This window comes from Microcebus murinus, chromosome 7 (assembly GCF_040939455.1).
Source record: "Microcebus murinus isolate Inina chromosome 7, M.murinus_Inina_mat1.0, whole genome shotgun sequence".
Classification (NCBI taxonomy): Eukaryota; Metazoa; Chordata; class Mammalia; order Primates; family Cheirogaleidae; genus Microcebus; species Microcebus murinus.
The window spans coordinates 65,872,481-65,897,642 of record NC_134110.1 but is presented as its reverse complement, the minus strand read 5'-3'; the positions used below and the strand labels follow the sequence as shown (position 1 = coordinate 65,897,642).

At 40.9% G+C, this 25,162-nt stretch overlaps 1 long non-coding RNA gene across 1 annotated transcript in view; it reads right to left on the bottom strand.

Annotated features, from left to right (window-relative positions):
• The window catches only part of LOC105875682 (uncharacterized), a 40,147-nt gene extending 17,821 nt beyond the window's left edge, over positions 1-22,326 (bottom strand). Inside the window, exons 1-2 of the long non-coding RNA XR_001156095.2 lie at positions 22,123-22,326; positions 21,255-21,335 (exon numbers count right to left, since the gene is read on the bottom strand). This is a non-coding gene — a long non-coding RNA (uncharacterized LOC105875682). The remainder of the gene's footprint in view (positions 1-21,254; positions 21,336-22,122) is intronic.
• Positions 22,327-25,162: the final 2,836 nt, after the last annotated feature.

The following is a 25,162-nucleotide window of genomic DNA, read 5'->3' as shown; positions in this document are numbered from 1 at the left end:
CCTTTTCAGATTGGCTTCTTTCACTTAGTAATATGCATTTGAAGTTCCTCCATGTCTTTTTGTGGCTTGAAAATGTATAGCTCATTTCATTTTATCACTGAATAATATTTCATCTTCTGGCTGTACCACAGTTTATTTATCCATTCACCTACTGAAGGACATCTTGGTTTGTTTCTAAATTTTGACAATTTAAAATAAAGCTGCTATAAACATCTGTGTGCAGATTTTTGTATAGACATATGTTTTCAACTTCTTTTGTAAATACCAAGAAGTGCTATTGCTGGATCCTAAGAAAAAGTATGTTTAGTGTTGTAATAAACTGCCAATCTTATGACAGAAACACAAATGATCATAAGAGACTACTATTAACAATTATACACTAATAAATTGGATAACCATAAGAAATAGATAAATTCCTAGAAATGTACAAGACTGAATCAATGAAGAAATATAAAACATCCAATCAGACCAATAACATATAAGGAGGTTGAATCAGTGATCAAAAACCTCCTAACCAAGAAAAGCTCAGGACTAAATGGCCTCACAAGTGAATTCTACCAAGCATTTAATGAAGAATTAATGCTAATCCTTTTCAAACTCTTCCAGGAAATTGAAGAGGAACAAGTACTTCCAAACTCATTTTATGAGGCCAGCATTAAACTTACAACAAGAACAGATGAGGATAGTATATGAAAAGAAAATTATAGGCCAATATTCCTGATGAACATAGATGCAAAAATACTCAACAAAATACTAGCTAACCAAATTCAACAGCACATTAAAAAGATTATACACCATGGTCAAGTGGGATTTATCTCTGAGATGCAAGGATGGTTCAACATATATAAATCAATAACTGTGATACACTGCATTAACAGAATGAAGGATAATCATATGATCATCTCAATAGATATAGCAAAAACACTTGATAAAATTCAGCATCATTTCTTGATAAAAAGCTCTCAACAAATTACGTGATCATCAGCTGGAGCATCCTGGAGCCCCATGGTGATTTAGGCTGAGGTTTTATCATCCAAATGACATTTAAGTTAGTCACACTTTTAAAAAAAATAGTAAGTGAAGCTAATATGAATGTTGGTTGCTAAGTCTCCTCTGCAGGGGATAATTAGATATTTATCAGTTTTATAATTTGGGGAGTCATGGAGAACAGGAGCTGAGGAAAGCTACACTCAGAAGAATGTAGCCGTCCATTTGCAAGGGGTAATGGGACTTACATAGTTTTTTCTCTAATTATGCCCATTTCAACGTATTTGAATATGGAATATTCCCAAGTTTCTTGTGCTGGTGAAATAAATGTACAAGAAGCCTACTTCTTTGCTTGGCATGAGTGATTGTACCTCTGGATCTACTAGATACCCGGGTAGTGAAAGAAAAAGCTCAGGGGATTCTAATTGATTAACTGTCAGCTCTGTAATAACATGCTTTTCAAAAAGTCCTCTTGACTATAGCTAAGTACATAAAATAGCTTTTTTTTTATCCTATTGACTATAATCCTGAGACTATGGAAATTTTACTTTTATAACATGAAGTAAATAGTTAGCTACTATTAGTTAGCTACTATTAGCTATGGTAGCTAATAGCTACTAAAGAATAGTTAGCTACAACTTACACAATCAATCCAACAAAGCCAAAATTAGAACAGAAACTCAAGTTTTAATATTATCTCACAAAAGATAACAATTAAAACATTTCCCTACCCCTTTGTTCCCCTTCACACAAGAAAAATAAACAATCAAACCAAGCAGCCTCCCTACTGGAGTGTCACTGACAGTGAAAGAAGTTTATTTGTTCCAGATCTTGTCCTCCATGGCGTCTTGTCTAAACTTTATCAAGAGAAAACCATGATTATGAAAGATTGTCCAACAAATGTTAAGAAATTTCTTTACTCATGTAAAATAAAGTGATTTTATCCTTGCCCGGGGTCTTTCGTATAGCCTAATTACAAGTGGTCAGCAAACAAAATGGTCATTATTCTGCAGAATCCAAATATGCAGGCTTTGGTTTTATTGCGGAGATCCTGATAAGTAAAATGAAACGTCTTCCTGGAAACCATAGGCTTGGTCTCGGCCAGCGACCATTGACAGTGCTCTCCTTCCCCTGTAGATGCCTCAAGACCTTGTCAGCAGACGGAACTGCTGGGCATTGATTAGCCAATAATAATTTAGTAGCTAATGTAGGCAGACTTATTAGGGATTGTCAGAAACTAGAATAATTACCACACACAAATCCAAACCATCTGGCCTATAACAGAGTATGTCCTTCCATAGGTTTTATCTTGCCTTTCCAGTAATAAATTATTCTATCACATTCCCAATAAAGTTCTGGAGAGGAAAGGTCAGGTGACCTTAAAGTCTGATTCAATTCAGACTCTGAAGCACCACATTTTATCCCTACTCCAAAGCAGAGGAGCATTCTTTTCTTTTCCTACTGGTCTGACAACCAGGAATGCTACTAGCCGAGTTGTAGGAACTATGGATGCTTTAGTCAAGCCCTGTTCACATAGGCAGGTGGCAGGAAGGAGAGAAGGATGTATAGATAGTCCAGGAGAGAGGTTCCCCAAACTGATTGATTATTAGAATCACATAAAAAACTTTTTTCCTTATGTTTTCTTTTTAAGAATTTCAAAATATTACAGGAGTACAAATGTTTTCGGTTACATGGATCACTTTTGTTATGCTTGAGTCAGGATTATAAGTGTGCCCATCACCCAGATAGTGTTCATTGTACCCATTAGGTAGGTTTTTGCCCACACCCTCCCCATCCCCCTGCATGATTTCCAGTGAGTTTTATTTCCCTCTGTGTACATGTGTGTTCATCTGTTAGTTCCAATGTAGTAGTGAGTATATATGGTGTCTGTTTTCCATTCTTTAGATACTTTACAACAGGATAATGGTGTCCAGTTCCATCCAAATTTTTGCAAAAGAACTTAATTCATCCTTCTTTATGGCTGAGTAGTATTCCATAGTGTACATACACCACATTTTGTTAATCCACCCATGAATTGATGAACACTTGGGTTGATTTCACATCTTTGCAATTTGAGTGCAGGTGTCTTTTTGGTAAAATGACTTATTTTCCTTTGGATAAATACTCAGTGGTAGGATTACTGGATAAAATGGAAGGTTTATTTTTAGTTCTTTGAGGAATCTACACACTATTTTCCATAGAGGTTGCACTGATTTTCAGTCTCACCAACAGTTTATAAGCATTTCTTTCTCTCTGCATCCACACCAGCATATACTGTTTTTGGACTTTTTAATAAAAGCCATTCTAACTCGGCTAAGGTGATATCTCATCGTGGGTTTATTTTTATTTTTTATTTATTTGTTTTTTATTTCAGAATATTACAGGGCTACACATATTTTGGTTACATGAATTGTTTTGAACAGTTTGAGTCAAAGTTATAAATGTGCCCTTCAACCATATAGTGTACATTGTATCCATTAGGTGGAAATTTACCCATCCATTCCTGCCTCCTCTTAAATGCTTGATTTCTGTTGAGTTTTACTTCCATATGTGCACATAAGTGTTGATCGATTATTTCCATTGTGGTTTTAATTTGCATTTCCCTGATGATTAGTGACACTGAGCATTTTTTCATAGGTTTATTGGCCATTTGTCTATCTTCTTTTGAAAAGCTTCTGTTTGTGTCTTTGCCCACTTTTTAATGCAGTTGTTTGTTTGTTTCTTACTGATTTTCTGGAGTTGTAGATTCCAGTTATTAGCCTTTTATCAGATGTTTAGCTGCAAATATTTTCTCCCATTCTGTAGGTTGTCTATTTGTTTTGTTGATTATTTCCTTAGTTGTGAAGAAGTTTTTAATTTAATCAAGTCTCATTTATTTATTTCTGCTGTTGCTGTGATTGCCATTGAAGTCTTCTTCATAAATTGTTTGCCTAGGCAAAAGTTTTTCCAACATTTTCTTCTAACATTCTTATGGTTTCATGCCTTACATTTAAGTCTTTTATATATCTTGAATTGATTTTTTGAGTGGTGAGAGATATGGATCCTGTTTTGTTCTTCTGCATGTGGCTATCCAATTCTCCTAGCACTGTTTATTGAATAGGGATGCTTTTCCTTAGTGTATGTTGTTGTCTGCTTTGTTAAAGATCAGTTGGTTATATGCAGATGTTTTTATATTTGCATTCTCTCTTATGTTCCATTGGTTTATGTTGGTCTATGTCTCTATTTTTGTGCCTATGTAATGCTGTTTCAGTTACTATAGATTTTTAGTGTACTTTGAAGTCTGGTAATGTCATACCTTCAGATTTGTTCTTTTTATTTAAGATTGCTTTGGCTACTAGGGCTTTTTTCTAGTTTAAAATGAAGCATAGAATTATTTTTTCTAGATCTGTGAAATATGCTATTGGTATTTTGATAGGAATTGCATTGAATCTGTAAATCACTTTGGGTAATATGGAAATTTTAAGCATGTTGATTCTTCCAATCACTGAGTATGGTATGTTTTTCCATTTGTTTCTGTCATCTGTAATTTCTTTCTCAGTGTTTTTTTAGTTCTCTTTGTAGAGATATTTCAACTCCTTGGTTAAGTATATTCCTAGGTATTTTATTAATATTTTCATTGTGGCTATTGTGAATGATATTCAGTCTTTAATTTGACTCTCAGCTCAACTGTTATTGGTGTATAGGAATGCTACTGATTTGTGTACATTGATTTTGTAACCTGAGACTTTGCTGGATTTATTTATCAATTTCAGGAGTCTATTGGTGACATCCTTGGGGTTTTCTAGATATAAGATCATATCATCAGCAAAAAATGAGAGTTTGACCTCCTCTTTCCTGATTTGGACAACCTTTATTTCTTTCTCTTTCCTAATTGCTCTGGCTAGGACTTCTAGCACTGTGTTGATTGAAGTGGAGACACTGGGCATCCTTATGTTGTTCCAGTTCTTAGTGGGAATGTTTTCAACTTTTCCCCATTCAATATGGTGTTGGATATTAGTTTGTCATACATGGCTTTTATAATTTTGAAAGATATTCCTTTTATTCCTAGTTTGTTAAGGGTTTTTATCATGAAAGGGTGCTAAATTTTGTTGAATTTTTTTTCTGCTTCTATTGAGATGATCATATGGTCTTTGTTTTTGCTTCTGTTTATGTGGTGAATCACATTTATTGATTTACATATGTCAAATCATCCTTGCATTCCTGAAATCCCACTTGGTCATGGATTATTCATTTGATGTGCTGTTGAATTCCATTTGTTAGTATTTTATTGAGGATTTTTGCATCAATATTCATAAGGGATATTGGTCTGTAGTTTTCTTTTTTTGTTGTGTCCTTTCCTGGCTTTGATATCAAGGTGATACTGGCTTCATGGAATGAATTGGAGAGGATTCCCTCATTCTTGATGTTGTGGATTAATTACTGCAGTATGAGTACCAGATTTTCTTTGTAAGTTTGGTAAAATTTGTGAATCCATCTGACCTGGGACTTTTGTTGTTGTTGTTGTTAGAAGTTTTTTTTATTACTGCTTCACTTTCATTGCTCATTATTGGTCTGTTCAGGAGTTCTATTTTTTCCTGACTGAGTATGAAAGGTTGTGTATTTCTAGGAATTTGTCCATTTCCTCCACATTTTTGAACTTATGTGCATAGAAATTTTCATATTATTCACAGACGATACTTTGTATTTCAGTGATATCAGTTGTAATACCTCCTTTTTCATTTCTGTTTGAGCTTATTTGAGTCCTTTCTCTTCTCTTACTGGTTAACCTAGCAAGAGGCCTATCAATTTTGTTTCCCTTTTCAAATAACCAACTTTTGGTTTCATTGATCCTTTGTAATTTTTTTTGGTTTTGCTTTCAATTTGTTTAGTTCTGCTCTGATTTTAGTTATTTCTTTTCTTCTGGATGGCTTTGGGTTTGATTTGTTCTTCATATTGTAGTTCCTTGAAATATGTCGTTAGATTGTTGATTTGTGATCTTTCTGTCTTTTTTGTTGTAGGAATTTAAGTCTATGAATTTTCCCCTTAGGACTACTTTTGCTGAAGTAAAATCATAGATTTTGATACCTTGTATCCCCTTTTTTGTTCAGTTTGAGGAATCTTTGGATTCCATTTTAATTTCATTATTGACCCAATACTTGTTCAGCAGCAGGTTGTTTAATTTCCATGACTTTATGTAGAATTGAATGTTTCTCTTGGAGTTGATTTCTAGTTTTATTCCACTGTGGTCTGAGAAAAAAAACATGGTATGATTTCTATTTTTTTTTACTTTATTGAGACATGTTTGTGGCCTAAGATATGATCAGTCTTGGAGAATGTTCCATGTGCTGATAAAAGGATTGTATATTCAGTAGTTTTTGGGTAAACTGTTCTGTAAATGTCTGTTAGGCCCATTTGTCCTGAGTGCTGTTTAAGTCCAGTGTTTCTTTATTTCCTTTGTGCTTGGATAATCTGTCTAGTTCTGTCAGTAGGATGCTGAAGTCCCCAGAAATTACAATGCTGCTGTTTATCTCTTTGCTTAGATCTAGTAGTGTTTGCTTTATGAATCTGGGCACTCCTGTGTTAGGTGCATAAATATTTGGGATTGTTATGTTTCTTGTTGAATTTTCCCTTTGCCATTATATATAATGACTATCTTTGTCTTTCTTTACTATTATTGATTTAAAGTCAATGTATCTGTTATAAGCATGGCTATACCTTCTTTGTTTGGGTTTCCATTTGCAGGAAATTTTTTTTTCCATCCCTTCATCTTGAGTCTGTATGAGTCCATGTGAGTTAGATATGTTTCCCACATATCTAAGAGATAGCAGATACTTAGGTTGTATTTTTTCATCCATTAAGCCAGCCTATGTCTCTGGAGTGGATCATTCAAACCATTCATGTTGATTGATAGAATTCATATGTGGGATGCTGTCCTGTTCATCATGTTGGGTATATCTTATTGCTTTGTTTTTCCTCTTGTTCTATTATTTTATATGAGATCTGAGCTTTGGCTTTTGGGTAGTTTTATGCTGGTGGATGTCTACTGTGCTGATCCATGTTTAATGTGGTTCTGATTATTTCCCACATGGCATATCTGGCTTTGACAAATTCCCTCAATGTTTGCTTGTCTGGAAAATTCTTTATTTCTTATTCATATATGAAACTTAGTTTTGCATGATACAGTATTCTAGGTTGGAAGTTGTTCTGTTTAAAGCTGAAGCTGGGGCCCCAATCTCTTCTGGATTGTAAGGTCTCAGTTGAGAAGTCTACAGTTAGCCTGATGGGTTTTCCTTTGTGAGTTACTTGATGTTTTCACTTCATGGTTTGCAGGAGTTCCTACTTTGTGTTGACTTTGGCCAGTCTGATGATTATGTGTCTTGGTAACTGCCTCTTTGCAATGACTCTCCCAGGTGTTTGTTTTTTATTTTAGCATATTATGGGGGTACAAATGTTAAGGTTACGTATATTGCCCATGCCTCCCGCCCCCCTCGAGTAAGAGCTTCAAGCATGTCCATCCTCCAAACGCTGCACATCTTACTCGTTGTGGTTGTATATTTCCAGGTGTTTGTTGAGCTTCTTGTACCTGGATGTCTAAATCTCTAGCAAGACCAGGGAGCATTTCCTCAATTATTTCCTCAAAGGGAGATTTCCATTCCTTGTATGTTTTCTTCTTCACCCCCAAGGATGTCTATGATTCTTATATTTGGCCATTTTACATAATCCCATATTTCTTATAGGCTTTGTTGATTCCTTTTATTTTTCTGTTCTTTATTTTTGACTGACTGATTTAATTTGAAAGAATTTAATTGTCTTCAAGCTCTGAGATTCTTTTTTATGCCTGGTCTCATCTACTCTTAAAACTTTCCTCTGTGTCTTATATTTCCTTAAATGAATTTTTCATTTCCAGAAGTTCTACTTTTTTTAATATATCAATCTCGTTAGTGACTTTTTACTTCATTTCCTGTATTGTTTTTCTTGTTTCTTTGAGCTGGTTTTCAATTTTCTCTTGGATTTCATTGAGCTTCCTTATAATCCATATTTGTAATTCTTTATCTGTCATTTCAATATTATCACATTGGTTGGTATCCATTGCTAGAGAGCTTGTGTTCCCTTTGGGGGTTGTGCTTTCACTCTGAGTATCCATATTTCTGGAATTCTTTCACTGATTCCTTCTCATCTGGGTCAGCTGTCATTTCTTATTTTTGGATTTTCTTTTGTTTAGATGGGGCTTTCCCCACCTCACTTGCAAAGGAGTGTCTGTAGCATATGTTGGGTAAGAAACTTTGGCTTTGCTTGTGGGTGCTTTGATGGTGACCTAGGTTCTAGATGGATGCCTTGGTTATAGATATACTTAGTGTGGTGGTTTTCTCAGTTGCTAGTTGTTTGTAGGCTGTACCAGTGGTGAGCTATGTGTGTGGGCAGATTCCCTGTCTCTCTTTGTTGAGGGAGGATGGAGTTTTGAAATCCTTTCTCTTTCCCCAGTCCTGTGGTCCTCTTAACAGCATGAATGGTATTGGCATGCCCAGTTTAATCTCTGAAACAGTAGGTGGTGCTTGTGGGTAAAAATCAACCACACTTTGTATGATTTAGTCAGTAAATGCTGTAAAGGACTGTGAAAATTAACATACCTGTCAGTAGGTGGTGATTGCTGGAAGGAATAATCTGCACTATTATTTTGAGGACATCTAACCAGCTCTAGGCACTCAGGAGAAGCACTTGAATGCTCCAAGAGGTGGATGGAGCCTTGTAACTTAGGTGCATCATTCTCCACCACAGCAGAGGTGGGTAGGTGGGTGGGGGAGTGAGGCTGGACAGGGCTGGGTTGGGTGAAGGCTTCACAAAAGTTCATAAGGTAGCTGTTTCAGCAGGGGTCAAAGGTCTGCTCCCAGCTTCTGGAGAAATCTTCCAGGGAGGGTCAAAGTGTCCCCACCCAGCCAGAAAGTCTATTTGTGGAGGCAGGGCCATCTGAGGTTCACAGTCCAGCTGTTAGGAGCAGGCTTCACTCTTCTCTGTACTCCCTTGCTCCATGGTCTCCCTCTGGCATATGCTAGGAGGCAGAAGCTCAAGCAAGCTGAGCTCCCCCACAATGGCACTGCAGGCTGGGAGCTTCCAAGTCCAAGATCCCATCCTGGGCTGAGAACGTGGCCTTCCTGTGGGAGGAGGCATACTCCATGAGTGCACTTATGGCTGAGACCTACACTGTGCTCTCTTTTCAGTTCTGCCCAAGCAGGCTTACTTGCCTCCTGAGATTAAGTTCACAAATCTCCCCTCTGTGCCCCTGAATAACATGATTATGTCCTGGGGGTACAAGATCTGGCCTGTGGGCTTGTCCCCAGAGATCAATCCCTGACCATGCCAGAGGGAGGCATGCCGTTCCTGAGTTCCTTATAGAGTGCTCAAGCAGGTTTGGTGTCCCTACACTTTGGTGTGTGCTCTGCTCTGATGGAACATCTGGGCAAGCAGCACTGGGGAGGGCCAGTGAGCAGAGATCTCACAGTCTGAGCACCCCTTAGACCTCTACAGACTTTTAAGAGGAAAGGTTTGGGCCTCTCTCTCTGCAGAAGCCCCAGTGTAGTATATAAGGTAAAGGAGAGGCAAAGAAGCTCCTGTGAGCCCTGGCTCAATCTTCTTTCTCCATAGCCATTGGTTGGGTAGTGGAAGGGGAGGATAAGAGTCTGGATAGAGAAAAGCTAGCACTGTGGTCATCTCTGTCCCTTTCTCCAGAAAGCAGCCCACCAGAATGTCCAGGCTCTGGGGTCACACAGGTCCCCAGGGACCCACCAGCTCCTCGTGGCTCTTGTAGTCTGGGCCAGAGTTGGGAAATGTTTGTGTGGGAATGAGCAAGATAAAAACTGATGGGCTGAAGGTCCCTGGGGAGGACAAAAGTGCATGGAGGGTGGAGAAACTATTTTGTCTCAGGTCTGTGGTGATGGGAAGTGAACCTGAGGGGCTTGGCAGGCTAGTGCTTTGTCCTCAAGAAGCTCCCAGTTCACTGGAGGCAGCAGCTTTTGGGTTTGTGAGAGTAGAAAGACTTTACAGCAGCTCAGGAGCCTGCTGGCTGTCTGAGATGTGAGGCAGGGAAAAACAAACCACTCCACCTTTTCACAGTCTCCAAGCCTCTCGGGGGCTGTCCTCCATTGATATCTCATTCCTTCTTGTTCTGGTCTACAACTTCTTCCTGTGGAATCTCTTGTAGGTTCTGATACTTTGCCCTTAAAATTACATCCAACCTATGATTGTTTGTTTGTCCTTTCTTTTTCATCTAAAACTTTTCCTACTTTCTGAGATGATCTAGCAGCTGGTGTCTCTGGTCAACCATCTTGTCTCTCCCGTCCATAAAGAACTTTTTAAAAACACAGATTCCTGAGTCTCGGAGGATGTACTTCAGGGGATGTGGAATGGATCCTGGCATATTAGTCGGTTTTTGCTAAGGTAACATATCCCCTGGACATCTCGGTGGCTCACACAAATGTTTGTGCTCATATTTCATGAGGGCTATGAGTCTGCTGCAGCTCTGTTTGGCTTGCCTGGGCTTGACCTAGAAGCATGTGTATTCTCATTCCAGAACCCAGGCAGAGGAGCATCCACTAACTAGGGCATGCTTTTCTCTTAACTGAGGGCAGAAGCCTAAAGGGGTGCCAAGCCAGACCATGCCAACACATCTAAGGTTTCTACACTGGTGTGGCATGCATCACTTCCACTTACAATTCATTGACTAAGGCAACTCTGTGGCCATGCTCAGTGTTCATGGGTGAGGACTAAATTCCACCTACAAGAAAGCATAACATATATGGCAGCCTGGGGGGTGGCAAGGGAGACAAATGATAATGAACAAGTAATATAGCTATTACACTTAAGAATATATTATTTTTAAAAGCTCCTTATAGGATTCTGATGAGTTCCCTGATCCCTGCTATTTCATAACAAAAGCATCTTCCTTTAGGCACTTACTATGACAACTGAGCATCCATGGGTAGCCTCTTTAGCAGACAGATAGGACTAAGTAATTGGTTAGTGCAACTCAGTCTCTCATTCTATTACCAGACATGTGCACCAATGCATGATGAAGTCTGATGTTTCTGTAAGTCTTAGCAATTTTGTGCAAAGTACATTTATATCCCTGATCTCATGTAATCTTCATAACTATCTTATTAAACAGTTATTGTTATGCACACTTTGCAATGTCAAAACAGAGCCCCCTGGGGAGATTAAATGCCTGATGACAACACATCTAAAAATGAGTGGACCTGGCTTGATCTCTTGCCTATCCAAGTCTAGACATTCTTCTTCTACATCACTTCCTACCATCACTTCCTGTCTAAGATATGTTTGCACAGATATTGGGATCTGTAATGTGAATTTTAACTAATTCATTTATTTCGCAATTGTTTATTAAGCACTGATCACATCCCAGGCACTATTCTAGATACCAGGGGAGAAGCAAGAACAAAAATGACAAAAGAATTCCTGCTTATAATCTAGCCAAGGGAGATGAAAGTTAAACAGTCAAACAAGTAAATTAAATAGCAATGGTCAGAACATATGGAGATAGTGCCATGAGGAAAAATAACAGCTTTTTGGCATGGTCAGAGTTAGTCATAGCTAGATATTATAGGAAGTCAATCCTTTTAAAGAAGCACAGAAAGAATTATTAAACTGTTCTGGTCCTCAGACTTCATCAGAGCACAAAATATTTCTAGAACCTCCCTCAACTCACTCCCATGCTTCAAAATATAAACAATAAATTCACACTGAATTTTATGGAATAAATCATGTTTCTTTTGACAGATAAATTACTGAAATGTAATTCTTCTTATTATAAAATGATCTAAGTGGCCATTTCAAATCCTTCAGTAATTAGGAATAGCAAAAGTAAATATGATAAAAATGAGCACGTTTGTCTTCATCTATAATGTTGCCTTATAATCTGGAAACGACATCAGTTACTGCATCACAACCAAACCTCGGAATAAAGAACATTTATGACGGCCAGGAATAGTGGCTCACATCAGTAGTCCCAGCGCTTTGGGAGGCCAAGGTGGGGGGATCACTTGAGGTCAGAAGTTTGAGACCAACCTAGGCAACATAGCAAGACTCCTGTTTCTATAAAAGAAAAAGAAAGAAAGAAAGAAAAAGAAAGGAAGAAAGAAAAAGAAAGAAAGGAAGGAAGGAAGGAAGGAAGGAAGGAAGGAAGGAAGGAAGGAAGGAAGGAAGGAAGGAAGGAAGGAAGGAAGGATGGATTAGCCAGGTATGATACTATGTACCTGTAGTCCCAGCTACTCAGGAGGCTGAGGATTACTTGAGGCCAGGAATTGGAGGCTACAGTGAGCTATGATTGTACCACTGCACTAAAGCCTAGAGGACAGAGTAAGACCCTGTCTCTAAAAAAATAAAGAACACATTTTATAATGGGAAGCAGGTATCCTGAAGTATCTCATGTTTTAATAAAGCAAATTCCCATAATCAGCATATTCACTAACTGCTTATTTCTATTAAAACTTTTCTTCCCTTGAGGAAAACTCAGGAAAGACATTACTGTTAAAAACTCCTCTTATTCATTCATTCAACAGACATAAACTGAGCTTTATGTTCCAACTGTTGCTGTTTAACATGAGTTTATTTGTTTGACTATTTAACTTTCTTCTCCCTTGGCTAGATTGTAAGCAGGGATTTTTGTCAGTTTTGTTCATATAAACAAATATGGACCTGTTATCTATCTGCTAGGCACACATCTAGGACATAGAGCAATAAACTAAACAAAAAAATGTCTTGCCCTTATGGAGCTTATCGTCCAGCTAGATGGAGACAGGATTGTTTGTTTGTTTGATGGAGGTGCGTGGGGCCTTAGGATGCAAAGTCCAGACATGCCATCGCTCTGCAGCCCTGAGGCCATACGCAGACGGGAAGTGGGGAGCGTTTCGGCACATAGGCCCTGTTGCCACTGACACAGTTGTTAGGCGGGGGCCCCAGACAGAGCCCACACGGGCAAGTCAGCTGGGAGATGTTGCACTTCAAGCCTTCTGGCCCCAGTGCGGATCATCTGTCAGGCAGTATTTCTGTCTAGCTCTCAAATGTGGTTATGCCCCATCCCAAGGGAGTAGGACACGATCAATGGCTGCAGAATAATTTGTCTGAAGATGCATCATGGACCACAGCTGGAAAGGAGCACATTGGGAGTGACAGGGTCTTGGCAGTGACAGAGCCTGAGACTTTCAAGTCTTGCTTTCCAACAGACCCAGGTGCATGGCTGGGCATTCACTAGGAAGAAACAGCCTTCCCCATTTCAAGGCTCTCTCATGGCATCAACCCCCTCCTTCCCCATCAAGGACGGGAGAGGACAGCCCCAAGGTTTCCATTTATCAAAAGTGGGGCTGGTTGACTTTCATTACAGAAATGAAATTTATTTTGAGAGTCTGAAAATTATATAAAATCATTACTAATTCTAGTGTTTACTTTATTATGAGTAACTCCAATTATTCAATAAAGATACACAAACAGAAGAAAATTCCTATAGACACCTCGTGTTAAAAATCAACAAATTTTGGTCAGGTGCGGTGGCTCACGCCTGTAATCCTAGCACTTTGGGAGGCCAATCACTCAAGGTCAGGAGTTCAAAACCAGCCTGAGCAAGAGTGAGACGCCATCTCTACTAAAAATAGAAAGAAATTAATTGGCCAACTAAAAATATATATGAAAAAAATTAGTCGGGCATAGTGGCGCATGCCTGTAGTCCCAGCTACTCAGGAGGCTGAGGCAGTAGGATCGCTTGAGCCCAGGAGTTTGAGGTTACTGTGAGCTAGGCTGATGCCACTGCATTCTAGCCCAGGCAACAGAGTGAGATTCTGTCTCAAAAAAAAAAAAAAAAAATCAACAAATTTTATCAAGAGCTTGTTCTATAAATTATACGCCTGAAGTCCAGCCATTAGTTCAGTGAAAACAAAATAATAATGAGGAGGTTGGGGAATTGTCTCAGCAGCTGGTTATTTTATGCCGCAGGCAGAAGGATCCTAATATCTGGAACATCTGGGATAATGAACTGGATGCAATTATCGAATGCCTACTTTGTGCCACGTATCATGCTGAGAGCTTATGCTTGACCTTTCTGCCTGTCCATAGCCTTATGAATTAGTGTTATTGTGACGTTTGACATCTAGGAAACTGAAATTCAGAGAACTCGCCCAAGGTCAGAGCTGAGAGTCAAGTCCAGGTCTGTCTGGCTCCAAAACTAACGTCCTCTTTTCAGTATTTCTAACTGACTAAAGTCCTGTTTTTAACTTGTAGCAGCTGAGCCCAAGGATATAACCACACTCCTTCCCTGGGTAGTTCTTTGTTAAAGACCAACAGGTAGTGGCAATACACTGAGGGTGGATGTCAGAGGAATTCCACTCTCTTTATCAGATACTATATAATAATTTACTTTTTAAAAGAAAGGGCATATATTTTGCAATGGTAAGGGTGTAGTTTGCATTTCATAGTTAAAGAACAAGGCTCAGTGACCTGAAATCTATGCCTTGTCTCTCCTGTCCTTTGACCTTCCTCCTTCTGATGCTGTCTTATCCAGGGAGCCAGGGTCAGGAAAACACAGGTGGTGTTGTGTGGTGGTTGAATCACTAAGGAATCAGTGGTATAAGGAAGACTTGGCTCGCAAATCAGAATTTATGTTCAAAATATCAGAAAGGGAGGTTGGGAGGCTTCTCTTCCCAGAGGCTTTGGGAGAAGAAAGGACAAACATCCATCCTGGTAATTCAGGAATTCACCCAGGGGCTGGACCAAATGATCCCTTATCTTTAAAATGGAGATAACTCTTCAAGTCTTAGAGTCGTGGTGAGGATTAAATGGACTAAGTCATGTAGAAGGATAATTAATGTCATGCCTGGCATGTACTAGGGGCTCAGTTAATGCTACTCCTTCCTGCCATGGACCAAAGGATTATGACACCCAAGAAGTCATCCCTAAGGGAAGAGGTCATTTTAATACAAAACCCTCCATCCTTGCCCACTTGTGTGGCTCAAAATTGCTTCAAACCGAATTTGATTTTAAACCTAACCTTCTTAGGTTAAAAGTTCACACAAACTAAAAGAGGCCAAAGAGGGAGCAGAGCATGGACGTTTTATTACTATTACCTGCTTGTCTTTGTCCTGCAGATGGGATCTGAAATTGCTTGGTTTTAATCTTCCCCCCTATTTTCCAAGACTGTGTCACTTGCTAAACACTCCAAAATTTCACTGCAGCAGGATTATTTTGTGTGTGAAAAACCTCAAAGCAAGGACAGTTCACATTTCCAAATAGAGACCCCACTATTAGTCAAAACAGCGCTTTGGATCATTCCAATTAGTTATTTACTTAAAGTTCCACATCTTCTTTCTATGACTATAGGTCGTCTCAGGGGAGCATGACTTGTTTTTTCCTTATGGTTATTATATTAGGTTACTCAAGTTAACGTACTACATCAGGAATGTTCCACTTGCTAAACTTTTTGAGGGTTTCTTCAATTCACTAACATATTCATCAGCTAAATGCGAAGTCCTCTGAAGAGCTTTTGTCTCTCCCTTTCGTATTTCTCTCTTGGCTCTGAAGTGGAAATATATGCTCGATTACTAATTTCATTGTAAGGCGCTTTGGGGACACCTATAACTCTTTCAGAGAGGTGCTTCCTGGGTGGCTTATGTAGTTCAGCTTGACGTCTCCTTCTGAACATTGGAAAAGCTCACAAAGGAAGCATTCTGACACAGCTGCCCATCTGCGTGTATTCACTCCTTCAGAGAGGAAGAGAAAAGAGTCAAGAGATGAAAGAAGAGAGGATGGAGGGAAAGAGAAGGCTCAGAGGCGAGAATGGAAGAGATGGAGACAGGACAGATGTAGTATCCCAAGCCCTGGAACCTTCCTGGTGTGATGTTGAATAGAATTGCTTCTAGCTTTACCCTGCAAACCATGTCCTTCCTGAGCCCCATGACTAAGCCAACAGGGCTCAAAACTGCCTGTGAGTAGCACAGTCCCAAAATTACCCACATAATATTCAGGTATTCAAAGAAAATTAGCTACTTGATCTAGTTTTTTTTTTTTTTAATGAGACCATCTATCTGTTTGGGTACAAGAAAAAAAAACTATATTTAGTCTGATTTAGTTTAGCGTTGGTTTGGCCTAATCATTTATGCAGAATCCTTATATTAACTAGTTTTCCCTCTCAGCTCTTCAGAGTCCTTTCTTGCTCCTCTCTCCAGGTCCCATGCCCATGGTGCTGGGGGAAGGGCGCCCCTGGGCTTGCACTTGTGCTTGGGCCTGAGGTGCCTGGTGTCTGCTGAGGAATGCTTGGCACCACCCTATGGCTGGCATCCACAGCTGGCGCCTGCAGCTGACATCTGCGGCTGATGTACTTGTGGTCTATTTCTGCTCGGCTTGCTCAGAGTGTGGGGGCCCCGCCCTGAAGACGTGCCCCACGCCCCACCTCACCCTTGCTGGTGAAGACCCCTGTGAGTCTCTGCCATACCTGCAACCCTGGTCCTGAGGCTGCAGGTCATCTCAGCCTCCACCCCAGCAGCCTGTGGCAGGTCTGTGGCTTTTCAAATTGTCACCCATGCTGCAGGAGAACAAGGGGGAAACTCGGGTGCATGAGCCTACAAACCTCTCCCTTTCTCAACCTAACAGCCCACTCCACATTCTGAATTACAGAAGGCCCCTGAATACTTTTAAGGCCTGTTGTCTCCACCCCAAACAAGGGGTGGGTCAAGAATCCGTGTGGTCTCATTCTGGTCCCAACTTGTCTGTTTCCCCCTTCTCACCTCTTGGAACCTCAAAGATCCAGAGAGGAGATATTCAGCTGCCCCATTTTCTTCCTCACCTCTTTCTGCTCTTTGCTCCACTTGGCCTGCTCCATAATCCCTCAGCTCTGGAAGGTGCAAACTCTTCTTTTATGTCCCCTTCATCTCTCCCTTACATGAAACTGTATAATGTGTTCCACCAACATAGTCTTGACATGTCAAATTGGCACAAGAGGAATTTAGAAAATTCTCACTCAATAATGCTTGCTTTCAAGACCATTGCCATACTGCAAAATCCCATATTGAATGTCAAGACCCCAATAATAATTTTCCTTTATGTTTTTATTACTTTGCAATAATATGACTTTGTATTGATTAGGAAGCTGATCATGAATACATAAAATGAAAAGATAAATAATATTAATATCATTCAAACTATTATGTTGTTATATATGTTTAGAGAAAGAGTGAGGGAAGAGATGCCCTCCTTGGGTTGTGCCTCAGAATGGCTAATGTGTATGATTGTTGTTGGGGTTTTCAGGATAGCAGCTCCCATTCCATTCTCTAGAAAGTGTTTGTCACTCTCCATCCTGGCTCTAGACTAAGGGGCCACTTTACCCCCACCCCAGGACACCACCAAGATCCTGTGGCTGAAAATAAAATCTCTTTGATCTTCCATCTATTCATCAAACATGTCTTAAGCACCTACCATGTAATACTGGTCCAAGTGCTGTGTGGCACAGAAATAAAGAAAATGAGGTAAAATAAATTTGCCAGAAAATATTTTAGCTAAGAATTTTAGCCTTTCTTCCAGGACCATTTACCCAAAGCTGCTCAAAGTGGTAAAAATAATTGATTTCAGTTTCCTCTTCCTGGCTTTCTGAAGATCAAGAGTTATTTTAGCCTCATTCATTCATTCATTGATCTTTTCAACACATGCTTATTGATTATCTATTAAATGCCAGAAACTTTGCTAGCGTCTGAGGAAGCTGAGATGATTAGGATATGTTTTTGTACTCAAGAGAGTTCTAGTCCATAAGGAACATAGACATTTCAATGGCGAGCATAATGCCAGGTTGCAGGTGTTCTCATTACCCTCTGCCAGTGGACTCTATGTGGGGTTCATTAACCCAGCTGCAGCGAGCACCAGCAAAGCCTTGGTCAAGTTGTCCTGGGTTGAAGGGGAAGTGCTCAGGATGACCACGTGACGAAGAAGGCAGTGACTTAATTGCACCTTCGAATATTCACAGTTTATTCTTTTTCTGTTTGTTTTCTTATAAGCAAGTAAAGGTTTGCAAGCAGAAGGAAGAGCCAGAGCACAGGCCTGAGGGTGATCACCAGCATGAAGTGTTCAGGGAGCCACAGGCAGTTGCAATAAGAACAGAAGGAGCTGGTGGAGCAGAAAAAGGTAGAGCCTAGCTCTGTATGAACACACCAGCCACTGGGAAGACAGGCCATTTCTGGGTGGAAGCTTCCCTGGTTCTTTTCGAATCATACCTCATAGGAAACCATCAGCTCATAAAGCCAATCACCAAGAAGCACTTCAAAGGGAAGCCACGTGCAAAGGGCCAGTGAGAAGGGAAAGCTGGTATGCCTGTTGTGGACAGTCAGGCCTCATAATTGGGAAACATCTAACGACGGCATCAGCTCCTTTTGTTACAACACTACTTCTATATCCCCTGTCCCCAGAAACTTCAATAAAACCATCTCCCTGGAGTGAAACCCAGTTTTCAGTGCTGTGGAAATGTCCCCAAACATTTCACTATCTATCTGAATCATTGTAACTTTAATGTTCTTTACCAATTTTGCTTTTCACTTTAAATCTGCTTGATCCTCATAAGCTGCTAGTGCCTGCACATAGTAGGTCCTCTGTCACTGCCTATTCCATCCCCAACAACAGAACACGATAAATGCAGTAACTCTCGGAGTTCCTGTGTTTACAGATCTAACATGAGAAGGCAGGGGCGAGGACTAGATAAGGGAGAGAAATGGCTAATCATTACTGAGCACTTGTTTATGTTAGGCAGTGTTCTCAGCAGTTATGTGGATTAACTCTTCAAAGCCTCAAAATAATGTTGAGCCTGAATTGGCGTAAGAAGGGGAGGTGTCCTGGGAGTGGTGGCTTGGATGTCCTCAAGTGCCACCCTATAGCCTGTCCCACATCCACTGCCACATTCTACCTGCGCACAGTGCAGAGATCAGAGAGACACCAAATATTCTGCCGGGTCCCTATGTGGCATTAGGTAAACAAAGGGAAGAAAAACTGAAAAAGGGAAGATTCCTCTGCAATAGTTTTAGTGTATAATGGATAGACTCCAACCAGATGCCAAGTCCGAGCTCTGTATTTCTTTATTTCTGTGGGGCTGATTAGCCCACAGGCAGCCTGCCAAGTCCCTGTCCCCTTCCAGCTCAACTTGCTTCAGAGGAAATGCCACACATGGAAGAAAGGTCCAGGAAATGACAATTTGGTTACATATGCCTGAGTTACAATATAAAGTAACCACAGAAAGACGTGGCGCTCTGTGGCGTTCCCCCAACTCACTTTCTCTGTCACTGTCCTGGGGAACTGAGAAAGGCAGAAGCTGTTTTCACAGCTAATTTCTACAGAGCCCAGACATACTTAAGTGTCTGTTTACTTCCGTCACTCAGACGTGACCTGTGTCTGCACAAAGCAAGCGGAACAACTCGATCCCTCCCCTTTTTAGCCTCATTATCCAAAACGCGCAGGAATGGTGGGGTGTCACCCACAAACCACAGTCAACACCCAACAGCCTGGGGTTGTAGGCATAACACCTACCCGGGTCTGTCAGTTTCCACCTCTGTAGGTGGAAGGCAAATGAGATCAACTCAAGGAGAAATCAGTGATTCTAGGTAAATATAATAAGAAAAGGCAGAAGTGTCTAGTCTTTAAGAGTACCAGGGAATCAGATCTACTTGAATCCCAGCAATTCATTTGCAAATCACTTAGAACCTCCAAGTCCCAATTTCTCATCTTTAGTATGGACATGATAATAGTGTCTACCTCAGAGGGGTGTTGTCAAGTTCCAGTGAGGTAATATATTAAAATGCTGAGCCCAACTCTATGCTAGAAGCAAGGGAGCATTAACCATTTACTTTTTTGATTAAATATGTCATCTTTGTTGTCTGTATCAGCAAAGAAATTTTCTTTGAGTAGGAAGCACTAAGGATGCTATGCAAGCCAGATTATTAGGATACATTAAACAGAACACCTGACATTAATAAAAATGAACATGCACATGCAAAAAATCTAAAAACAAAGCAAAATATTTTTATTGGTATTTGAGGTGATCATCATATTAAGGAAAAAAACATTCTCAAATTGGGTGATTCCCCCAAAGGAAATGTATAACTGAGCATCACAGTCAGGAGAGTAAAAACCTGGTTTCGACATGCAGGTGAGGAACGCTGCACAGAGGTGGGAGTGAAGGAAAGGCCGTGGAGGACGGAAGGGTTGTAAGAGCACAAGTTGTTGAAGAAAGTGCATGAGCTCGTTGAAAGATTTGACTTGGGTTGGTTTATCCACCAGCTTTGAGTTTTTATCAGGTGTCCCCTGGTTTCAAATTAAAAGGCATTTACTGGGAATCTATTATGTGCCTGAATAAATGTCCTCAAAAGTTCATATGAAATTTGCACACAACTAACTCACCCATTGAAGGATGCTGTGATAAATTCCCCTAATGCAGACGCAGCAAGATCACCCTTGGAGCACAAAGGAGAGGTTGGGATCGGGTGCTGTCGAGGACAGAAAAGGACGACAGACAAGTCTCTGATCTCCAGAGGATTACAGTCCAGTTAAATAGACAGGACAAAGGGATTAGAAAAAGTTTGACAAGTTAAAGACAAGTTATAACTAAAATTGACTAAGCTGCCCCTAAGTCCATAGTTAACTCTCTTCCTAACTTACTTTCCAATTTGTTTGCCAATCTATTTGTACATTCAATTTTGTGTTGATTAAAAATTCTATTTCCTTCACACACACACACACACACACACACACACACACACACAGGTAACTGTGTTATGTGATGGATATGTTAACAGCTTGATTGTAGTAATCATTTCACAATGTCTATGTATATCAAAATGTCACATTGTACACTTTAAATATATACAATTTTGTTTGTCAATTATACCTCAGTAAACCTGGGAAAAGTAAATACAGGAAGATTTGATTCTAAAAATCAAAAACAAAAATGCTATTTCATGCATGGGTTGCTGAATCAGAGGAAAATCATTTTACATACCCATCCTTCCTAATGCACTAGAAAATCTACATTACCTGGGCTTCAGGAAAAATTTTTTTTTAGTTAGGAAGTATTTATTGAGAACCCAGTATGAGTATTATGCCTTGCTATTATGGACCTTTTTGTTTTTTTAAAGTCAGATCAAGACAGACCTAACCTGCGTGTGGAGGTGGGAGGTCTCTGTACGAAGGGGCTGCTGCGTCCGGTTGCAGGTGTGGCCTCAGGCGTGAGGCCCTGTGGGAGCAAACTTGATGCTCATACTCACGAATTTTGTGACTTCGAGCAAGTTGCTTAATCTTTCTGGGCCTCAGGTTCATCTTCAGTAAAATAAACACAGTAATGGAACCTGTTTTACGAAATAGTTATGAGGATTAAATAAGGCAATGTATTTAAAGCTTTCAGTAGCACTTGGTGCATAGAAAGTATTCAATAAATGAAAGAACAATATTATGATTACAGTATGATTAATACTATTATAATGCTCAGAATCTGGTTTTTTTTCTATGCACATGTAAAACATTGACAATTTTTATACTATCACAGAACCAGTGAACTGACCATCCCCCATCAGTCCTGCAGGGGCCTTCCAAAATCCCTGTACAACCAGGGTGAGTGGCTCTTCTGCATGTCCCTGTACTTAGGGACTGCATGTACCATATACTTAGTCTGGCCGTAGCAATGTGGTTTTTGGAGTGTGTTGTGGAATGTGATGTTCTGTCCATTCGTCTGTCTCTCTCCAACACCATCACCACTCCTGAAAAGGCAAGGACTGCAGCCTGTTTTCATTATTTCTCCAGGACATAACATGGTGCCTGACATGATATTCAGTAAATATGTGTTACGTGGAAAGAAAAGGAAGGAAAGAAGGAAGGAAGGAAGGAAGGAAGGAAGGAAGGAAGGAAGGAAGGAAGGAAGGAAGGAAGGCAGGCAGGCAGTAAGGAAGGAAGGAAGGAAGGAAGGGAAGGAGAGAAAGAGGAAGGAAGGAGCAAAAAGGCCAGAAGTGTGAGTAGAGGTGCTCTGGTCCTGGCAAAGTGACACTTGTCTGAGTCTGCACACCCTCTTCCCTCTCCCTCCCCCGTCCCTCCTGCCCTGTAAAGTGGAGGGAAGTTTGAGCAATGAGAATGTTTACTTACCCCGAATCACCACTGGAGAAATCCACTGCATTACTGAGCACTGGTAATGGGTTGGCCCCATTTCAGAATATAGGGTTTTGCAGCCCCTGCCAAGCAGGTTTACGCACGTGGAGCTCAGACGGTGCCTTTGCCCACACCTGCCTGGCTCAGGGAGCCTGCTGGGCTGTCAAGGGGAGAGCTGGGCATTGAGAAAGGCTGATGGGCTTTGACGAAAAAGAGAACCGGGCACACAGGTCTCATTTATAATCCATCCCAGCTGCTCCTCTGCTGGGGGAAACTGGCATTCTGTTTTGTTGGCCCCTTTTCCATCAGGACAGCTGTGAAACCCTACTCAGTGAAGTAATCGCAATAACAACCACCACTTTGCATGTTGATGCCTTTCTTCCAAGGAACTCAAAGTTCTTTGGAGACATAACCTCATTAATCCATCCTGCATGAAGTGGTGGCTGATGGGGAGGGGTAGGAATTCTTACTCATATTTCCAGGGCTGGGGGATTTAGGAAGGGAGAGTGAAAAAGGAAAAGAAAGAGGTTTCAGAGCTAGGGAAGATAAGGCATGGTATCTTTTTCCCCCTGAAGCCCACTCTGGGACGAAGATAACGCTTCACAGGACAATACTCAGCTAAATGTGTGAGTAAAAGACACACACAGTATACCCACCATCCCCCAAAAGGAAGAGAATTCTAGATGAGGAGTTAGGAAATCTGATTGCTAGCCCTGATATTGACACTAAATAGCTGTGTGACCATGAGCCAGCCCCACCCTCGGAGCAGTAGTTTCAGATTAGAGCGTGTGACCTCCTGGTAATATCGGGAGAGCACAGAACCCGTGTCAGCAGGCCCATGCCTGCCTCTGCAGGGGCATGGTTGCAGCTCCCCGGTCTCAATTTTCTCATCTGTGAGATGAAGAAGTCAGTCTGGGTTATCTCTAAAGTTCTTCTCTCTTTTTTTTTCAGTTGCAATAAAACTGGTGACTTTTGAACTGGTGGGCTGGGATACATCAACTCTGATTGGGGCTTAGACTTAAGAAAAACCAACAACTATTTGTATCAGGTTTTTTCTTTTTATTGCTGCCGCCCCAAAATGCAGAGGCTCCTATGAAACAATAATTTATGATTTCTTACAATTTTGTGACGTGCCTGGGCAGTTCTGTGGCTTCACCTGGGTTCCCTCATGGGCGCAGGTTCAGCTGGAGGGTGGGCTGGGCATTGGGCGCAGCTGGGACACCGGCAGTGGCTGGGCCTCGCTGGGCTGTCGTCCTTTCATCCCCAGAGAAGCTGCAGCAGGCTTCCTCACGCGTGGGGCGGCCCTCCAAGGGGGCAAGCCTTCTCCGTGCTGAGTTTACCGCTCTCTTGGTGGCCAAAGCAAGTCACGCGGCCCGTACACGATGAGTGGACAACACTGGGCACTGTTAGGGGCTGAACTGTGTCCCTCTCAAAGAGAAGCTGAAGTCCTAACCCAGTACCCAGTACCTCGGTACCCAGTACCCAGTACTCAGTACCCAGTACTCAGTACCCAGTCTTATTTAGCAGCAGGGCCTTTGCAGAAATAATCAAGTTAACATGACACTATACTGGAGTCAAGCGGGCCCCTAAACCACATGACTAGTGTCCTTATAAGACCAGGGAGAGACTCAGAGACACAGAGGGGAGAGGAGCAGGTGAAGGTGGAGGCAGAGGCTGCAGTTTTGCTGCCATGAACCAAGGAGCACCTGGAACTATCAGAGGCTGGAAGAGGCAAGAAAGGGTCCTGCCCTAGAGCCTTCTGGGGAAGATGGTTCTGCCAACACCTTGATTTCTGACTTCTGCCCTCCAGAACTGTGAGAGTACACAATTTTGTCTGAAGCCACCCAGTTTGCGGTACTTTGTTACAAAAGCCCTAGAAAATTAACACAGGTCATGAACACTGTGGAAATGTATACATTTCCAAGTTACCTTCTAGACAGACATGGTTCTTTGGGGACCATTAGTGTAACCATCTACGACATCATCTGTTTATATAAGCATAAATACACAAATATTATGTGATTATTGTTCAAGATATGAGAAAATGCAGGTTTGGTGGATTGCAAGAATGATCTCCATTCTTTAACCTCCCCTAAGTTCATGCCCTTTGCCATATGGGTTTACCTGCACGGCCGCCACTGAAGAGGTGGAGTGTGTTTTCCCTTCTCTTGACTTTGTTATGATCATAAGACTTGCTTTCACAGACAGAAAAGGAGAATACACCATTATGCCGTTTTCTTCAGAGGTCTCTTACATTTGCGCACCAAGCTGCCTGCTGTCACTGTGGCCAAGTTTGCCCTGCCTGACGCTCTCTCCCGGTGCTTCCAGAGCTGTCTCTCCCCAGGTGTGAACTGGCGCCTCCACTCCCAGCAAGCTCAGGGCTCCAGAACCATGTGCTGCCTTGGGCTGGCACTGGGGGAATGCCCTCCTCTCTATGGAGATCATGCTTCTACAAAGTCTGGCCAAGCCTTCTCTCCTGTTTCTCCTTTTCCTCCCCTGGGCACAAGTGTCCCTAACACTTCTCTGTGGTGTCCTTTTCTCCCATGCTAAGCATGCATGCCAATAGAAATGGGATCCAGCTTTTCTACTCTGGTTACATAAATGCAAATGCCTTTATTACCAAGATGGGATCATACTACACCAATTATTCTGCAACCTGCCGTTTTTTATTTAACATTATATCATCAACGTTCTTCCATTACTGTAAACATAAATTTAAGTCGTCATTTTCAATAGCTGCATATATTTCCATATGCACATAGAACCCCATTTTATTTAAACAATTCCCTATTATTGAATCATCTGTTTCAATTTTTACTTATAAATAATGCTGCAATAAGCACACTTTTACATTAATCTTTGTATACTTGTTCAGTTATTTTCTCCAGATAAATTCATAGAGATAGAATTGCATGCACAAAATGCTTTTTAAGGCTTTTGATATATGAATTTCCAATTTACCTTCCAGAAACACTGTATCGATTTATACCCACTAGTGTATAAGAGTGCAAATTTATTTTGTTTCCATGTAAATACC